Here is a 7,904-nt window from a genome sequence, read left to right as displayed (position 1 = left end):
TGTGTGTGTGGGTGTGGGTGGGTGGGTGGGTATGTGTGTGTGTATGTGGGTATGTGTGTGTGTGTGTATGTGGGTATGTGTGTATGTGTGTGTGGGTGGGTGGGTGGGTATGTGGGTATGTGTGTGTGTGTGTGTGTGTGTGTGTGTGTGTGTGTGTATGTGGGTGTGGGTGTGTATGTGGGTGTGGGTGTGTATGTGGATGTGGGTGTGTATGTGGGTGTGGGTGTGTATGTGGGTGTGTATGTGGGTGTGTGTGTGTGTGTGTGTTTAGCAAGGACCTTACTCTGCTTATCTACTCCCTGGATTTGGTTCATATTTTTGCACATTACTTAACCATCTATTTTGTTTGACAATAGTTACTAAGCAGATATTACTTCAAAACAGAAAACTGCTTGATCATCTTAGATAAATTCAGTATTTTTATGTAAGTTCAGTTCTCACTGGTTAATTATAGAGTAGCATTTTATATGTAGAGATTGAAAACTAGTGTCACTTAAGCTGGAGATATAGTTTAATGGTAAAATGTCTATTTATTACGTATAGCGCTGACTATACATAGCATAGTGGGTAAGGGCAATTGCTGTCAGGTTTGAAAACCTAAGTTTGATCTCTGGGACTAACGTGGTTGAAGGAAAGAGTGAACTCATAAAAATTCTCCTCTGACTTTCACATGTATTCTATGACATATGTGTGTATGTATGCAGACAATCAATACTTAAAAATAATAAAAATGAAAGTAGATAAAAACAGTACCACCTGATGGACAAACATTTTTGAGTAAGCAACTACTTAATTCTTTCTTCAGAAAACAAATACTTCATGCATACATACTGCTAAGTAAAAGATATTGATGGCCATTATTTTAACAATACTTCTGCTCCAACACTCCAAATGAAAATTAGAAGTGGAATCACCCACGTTAGTTTCAAACTAAAATGCAATGTGATGTTGACTTTCTAAAAATTTTGATTAAAACAACCTAACTCATGGTTTTCCAAAAGATCAATTGAAATGATAACATTATTCTGCATTACTCTTTATAAAATTTTAATTCTCTAACTAAAATAAAGCTACCAAAAATAGTATGAGGCTAATTTATCACTTAAACGTAAATAGGATATGCTTTGGTATTAACTATAAATATCTATATAATATATAGTATATTATGACTGATATATGATTTATGATACTGTATGTAATGTGTGAAATATAATATGTGTTATATTGTATTGCATGTGATACATAATGTATGATGTATAATGTGTATAATGTATGATGTATAATATGTTCATATACATGTATATATATACATTTATATCATATATGCTTATGTTATATAATAAGTGGCACATGATATGTGATATATAGTATATGACTAGTATATAAAATATAGAATTTGGTGTTTTGTATATACTATACAGTATTTAGTATTTAGCACATAGTATTTAGTATATGATATATGACATGTAACGTGTAATATATGATATAATAACTATATAATAGGCATCAATTAACTACAGATACATGTCACTTTTCTACTGTGTTAATGCCCAGCCTCAGAAATTTAAGAACAAATATAAAGGTATAAAATTCTATGTAATTTTTATCTAGCCACATTTTATACATGCGTGTATATTTATAACATATAGGTTACAAAATATTCTGAATTAATAAATTTGTTTTCTTTTCTATTTTTCTATTTATTTTTAGTCCTATCTTAGGACTAAACACACTCTTCTGCCTAACACATTGGGACACTTTTTCAATTTTATGTGATGAAGTATTGATCATTTCTCAAATGGAAAAGAAAGTCAATTAAGAAAACAAAACAGCAGCCAACAGATTGGGAAAAGATCTTTACCAACCCCACATCTGATAGAGGCCTAATATTCAAGGAATACAAAGAACTCAAGAGGTTAGACACCAGAGAATCAAACAACCCTATTAAAAATTGGTTACAGAGCTAAATAAAAAGTTCTCAGTTGAGGAATATCAAATGGCTGAGAAGCATCTAAGGAAGTGCTTGACATCCCTACTCATCAGGGAAATGCAAATCAAAACAACCCTGAGATTCCACCTCACACCAGTCAGATTGGCCAAGAAATCAGATGACAGCAGATGCTGGCGAGGATGCGGAGAAAGAGGAACACTTCTCCACTGTTGGTGGGGTTGTAAACTGGTACAACCACTCTGGAAATCAGTCTGGCAATTCCTCAGAAAATTGGACATAGTACTACCTAAAGACCCAGTTATTCCACTTCTGGGCATTTACCCCAGAGACACTCCAACATAAAACAAAGACACATGCACCACAATGTTCATAGCAGCCCTATTTATAATAGTCAGAAGCGGGAAAGAACCCAGATGTCCTTCAGTAGATAAATGGATACAAAAAATGTGGTATATTTATACAATGAAGTACTATTCAGCTATCAGAAACAATGAATTTATGTAATTCTTAAGAAAATGGATGCATCTAGAGAATATCATCCTGAGTGAGGCAACCCAGTCACAAAAGAGCAGACATAATATACAGTCACTGATAATTGGATACTAACCCCAGAAAGCTCTGAACACCCCAGAAACAATTCAAAGACTATATGAAGTTCAAGAAAACAAAGGCCAAAACAAAAAGAAAATGAAAAACCATTATGCTTAATTTTTACACACCAAAAAAACTTTGACTATTTCCAGGTTATATATTGTTTTACATGTACTTTATGCTCATTGTAACTAGTGAGATTTTAATGCACACTATCAAACCTTTAAAAACAATCAAGTACTGACAAAAATGTATTCATATACTTTTATGCAAAAATGCTTAAAATCTGTACATTTATCTTTGTTTTTTAAAATAAAGTTGTTCAATTTAGTAAAAAAAATGAAAAATCATTATGCTTAATCTTTACACACCAAGAAAACTTTGACTAATTCCAGGTTACATCTTGTTTTACATGTACTTTATGCTCATTGTAACTAGTAAAATTTTAAGGCATTCTATCAAACCTTTAAAAATATCAAGTACTGACAAAATGTATTCATATACTTTTATGCAAAAAATGCTTTTAAAATCTGTACATTTATCTTTTTTAAAAAATAAAGTTGTTCAATTAAAAAAAATAAGAATAAGCTTCCCCCTGCACCAAATAGGAGTAAAGACCCACAGCCACACAGATTCAAGAACAAAAGGTACACAGGCTCAGGGAACTCTGTCCAAGAAGAGACAGAACTAATGTAAGAGCCAGCACAGTTAGAAGACACACATAAACACACACACACACACACACACACACACACACACACAAGAAAAAACAAGTCCTTCTCTATTAGTAGTTTACAATCTGTTGGTTAAGATTCCCTTAGATGTTAAGCAACCATTTCACAGGAGTCCCCTAAGACCATCAAAAACATTTATATTATGTCTCATAACAGTAAATTGGAAGTGGCATTCAAAATAATTTCCTAGGTGGGGGTCACTACAACATGAGGAACTGTATTAAATGGTCATAGCATTAGGAAGATTGAAAGCCACTGATCTAAAACAGTATGATCAAAGCTCATATGAACTCACAGAGACTACAGCAGCATCCACAGGGCCTGCAGGGGACTGCATCCATGCACAGGTCCTCTGTGCATATATTTTTATGTTCAGTTTAGTGCTTTTATGGCATTCTCTAATATGTGAATGAATGGGTCTCTGATTTTTGTATCGTCTCTTGGTCTTTGTTTGTCTCATCTGATTCTGGTGTGTTCATTTTCTGTTATCTCAATATATTTAATCATGTATTATATTATAATCACTTAGAAGCCTGTTTATTTTCTAATGAGAGACAGAAAGGAAGTGGATCTATATGGGATTGGATGTAGGCAGAAATTATAAGAAATAGAAGGAGGAGAAACTGCAATCAGAATGTATTATGTGAGAAACATCCATTTTAATAAAAGAATAGGAAAAACAGAGAGGTGGCCGCGTATATCAGAATTGTGATATAGTATGGGGAGGGAAATATTGTGATGAAAACAACAAATAGAGTGTGAGAGTGAGAAGAAAAGAAGGAAGGAAGGAAGATGATGGAAGAAGGTCTACAAATAATGGAGAAGTAAAGTATTTTAATACAGTGAGTTTGAGGGGGCTCAGGATAAGAATATATATGCTATGGACAGATAAGTATAGAACCCTGAAGCTGCCTGAATATGTGACGCTTAGAATGATAAGTTGAAATTCGTTGGAATTTGATGCTAATTTGATGAACAGGAATGAAAGAGGCTAAGAAGAGAAATTGAAAACCAGGCAGAGTAGCTCCCAACTATAATCCAAGCATTAAGTAAGCTGAGGAAAGAGAATCATGGTGAGTTTGAGAGCCACCTGAACTACATAGTGTATTCAAGGCCAGTTTGCTCTACACAGTAATACGCCTATATTTAAAAAGAGAGCAGGGATGGAAGGAAACCGGGGAGGAGAGAAGGGAAGATATATTGGAAAGACAAGAAGACTAATAAAGAAAGAAGAAAGCCCAAATCTGGCTAGGTACTACAAGATGGCTAGCCACTATGTCTAACTGGTGACTTACAGGCCTCCTAGACCCCAGAATCGCTATGAATGTGTCCCAGCACAGAAACCACCATCAACTTCCATAAAACCTGTGCACTTATCTGTTTTCCCTTGTAATTCAATTGCAAATGCCTAGAGTTCTTGTATTGACAACTTGTATCCCAAAGGTAAAAGACTGTATGTGCCTGCTTAAAGGAAAGGAACAAGACTGCCAGAAATATAGGGGGAAACTGTAAGAGCTTTACAGCAGCAAAACTAAAATAACAGTGTTTTGAAAAGAGTCAGTAGTCTGAAGAATGGAGTGCTTCAAAGGAGCCGAAATGGCCAGTCTAGTTCTCTGCTGTTACCAGGAGAGCCTTTCTAAACTAGGTAGCTTTTTCTCTTCCATTTTCTCTTCTTTGGCTTTACAGCAATCAACATTTTTGTAAAAAAAGAAATCCTTCATTCTTCCTTCAGCCTAGAATTATGAGGAACAGGAAAGAAGCCAAGAGATAATGGAAGGTACTTTACCGTGGGAGTCTTTAGCCACAAGAGACACAAAAACCACTTAAGAAGGTATATTGGTTAATGCACTTCAATGGGGCCACTTTGACTTTTCCTATTTCTGTGGCCACTCCCACCAAAATGGAGCCAAGTCACCAAATGGCCCCATCTTAGAAAATGCTGCTGTGCACATGACAATAATCACCAATTAATAGGAACACCAGCTTTGCAACTGATTGGAACAATGAAATCAGTTTCAAGTTAGTGTCTGTTTGCAGATCCAGTGTGATGTATAAAGACAGAAGACAAAGAAGCAGCAACTATCTGATGCTTCCCGGTTTCTTTTTTTTTTTTTTGTGGTTAAATAAATTGAAAGATGAAATAATCATGATAAACTCAGGTTCTGCAAGCAAATCATGGTTCTTTTTTTTTTTTCTTGTTTAGGAGACTATTCATTTTATCAAATGTGACTTTTTTTCTGAGTATTTCCAGTCACAGGGAGTAAGTAATTAAGGGGCAAGATTGTATTTCAGGCTGCATTGGGCTCCAATTTCCCATTTGATTTCCTTGTTCTATCAGCTGTTTGTGAGCATATACTATGTGTCAGGCACTCTCAGTGTCTGCAATAAAGCAACAAATTAGACATAAATCCTGGCCGTAATGAAGCTTATTTGTTGCCTTGTTAGGTATTGTGCTAGCACCACTTTCTGCGTTTGCTTTTCTGAAAAACAGCCAAGGAAGAGAAAATCGAACTTTCAAATACCTTGCCTTCTTTTTCCCTTTGTTGCTCCTCCATCTAAAAAATAGATCCTGACTCTCTCACGAATTAAAGGAGAAAATGTTTGTATGACTGTCATAGTCAGGGTTTCTATTCCTGCATAAAACATCATGCCCAAGAAGCAAGTTGGGGAGGAAAGGGTTTATTCAGCTTACACTTCCACACACCGTTCATCACCAAAGAAAGTCAGGACTGGAACTCAAGCAGTCCAGGAAGCAGGAGCTGATGCAGAGGCCATGGAGGGATGTTACTTACTGGCTTGCTTCCCCTGGCTAGCTCAGCCTGCTTTCTTATAGAACCCAGGTCTACCAGCCCAGGGATGGCACCGCCCACAATGGGCTGGGCCCTCCCACCTTGATTACTAGTTGATAAAATGCCTTACAGCTGGACCTCATGGAGGCATTTCCTCAACTGAGGCTTCTTTCTCTGTGATAACTCCAGCTTGTGTCAAGTTAACACCAAACCAGCCAATACAATGACTTAGTTCCTGTTTATGTCTCTTAGGACCTTCTTCTGTCCTTCCTTCAGGGTGTATTTCTTTTGATGGTGATAAAACAGATAGCCTTGTGCATATCTAGAAATCGGCTGCTCACCTCCATACTGCCACCCACTTTAAATCAGTACACTTCCTTTATAATTCCCTGTGATGATATGAAAAATATTCTGCTTCCTAAAGGGTACTGGAAGAGGTCAACTTGACCTCGTGGCAAGAAAGCTTTTAATACAGTGCTAGAGGACTTCAGTATAGAATTTCTCATCTTAAAACTCTCAATATATTTCACTACTTTTTAGTTATTGTCTAGCTATGTCTCTGTATCTCTCTGCCCCTCCCCCTTTGTTTGTGTGTGTGTGTGTGTGTGTGTGTGTGTAAAGACTGACAGGTGTGCCTCAGAGTGCGTATGTGTGATACAACACAACTGCAGGAGTTGTTCTCTCCTTTGGGCATATGGGTCGAATGACTGGTCTCAGATTGTCAGACTGTCAAGCTCAGCAGCAGGCATAATTACCCATGGCACCATCTCTCTGGCCTCTACTCAACAATTTTAATAAGCTCCCCCCTTTCTATTTTTGAATGTCATGTACCCTTCATCTTTGTGAAAGAAAATTATCCTGCCTCCTCTCTCACTTACTCTCTGGCCATTTCTCAGCTTTGAGGATGTTCTTCCTCTGTACATTCCTTAAATGGCAGAATTCTATCTCAGACATCTCCATCAAAAGCCCTTGTCTCGTTTTTCCTGACCTACCCTTGCCTCTCCTCTCATCTCCTTTCTCCCTCTGTTCTACAACTGTGAGGTCTGTATGAGCTCCTGGCAAGAAAACAAGCTACTGTGTACCTGCGAGTGATTCGGAAATACTTCCTCTATACATACATAATTTTGCCTGAATAACATCCAAATAATTAGATAGGTTCTAGATGTTTCCAGTCCTCTCCACATCTACAATTGACTGTATCTATGAGTTTACCTTTGAAGTGTTCTCCAAATCTCTTTATGACAAAGCCACCTATTTCCTAACTTGACAATCATCAACTTATACCAGTTGTCCTTCCCGAATAAATGTCACAATCATTCTTTGTTATTATAACTCTATTCCAATTAGTAGAAATGTTCCCCTTATATAAGCCATTGTCATCTGTTTTTAAGGCATGAGACAATCTTTTGAAATTTTCTTTTAACTTTTTGTCTTATCTCTTTCCACATTACAGTTAGTCATAAAAGTTGATGTTTAAATTTAATCACAGAATTCCTTCACTGCATACAGAATTTCACTAGCTTCCTTTAAATGACAAAGACAGCTCTTAAGATGAATCTAGCGGTTTATATAGTCTGCATTCCCTCCTTGGATGCTGTGCTTTAGGCATATGTTTACGTTTCATGATATGCACATTTTCTTTAATATTCTAAATCATTACACATGATGTTAGCTGTGACACTAGGTTCACTTACCCATTCATCCATTGTATACAAACAAATATAAAATGTTTCATTTCTGTTTGAGTTCACTAATAACTATTTTTATATATTTCAATTTATTCCTGAGTATTTTTACTTCGGTAGCAATTACATTTATTACATAATTTTATCTTCCACT

The sequence above is a fragment of the Micromys minutus genome, assembly GCF_963924665.1.
Source record: "Micromys minutus genome assembly, chromosome: X".
Taxonomy (NCBI): Eukaryota; Metazoa; Chordata; class Mammalia; order Rodentia; family Muridae; genus Micromys; species Micromys minutus.
The sequence above is the reverse complement of the archived record's forward strand: the minus strand, read 5'-3'. Positions refer to the sequence as shown.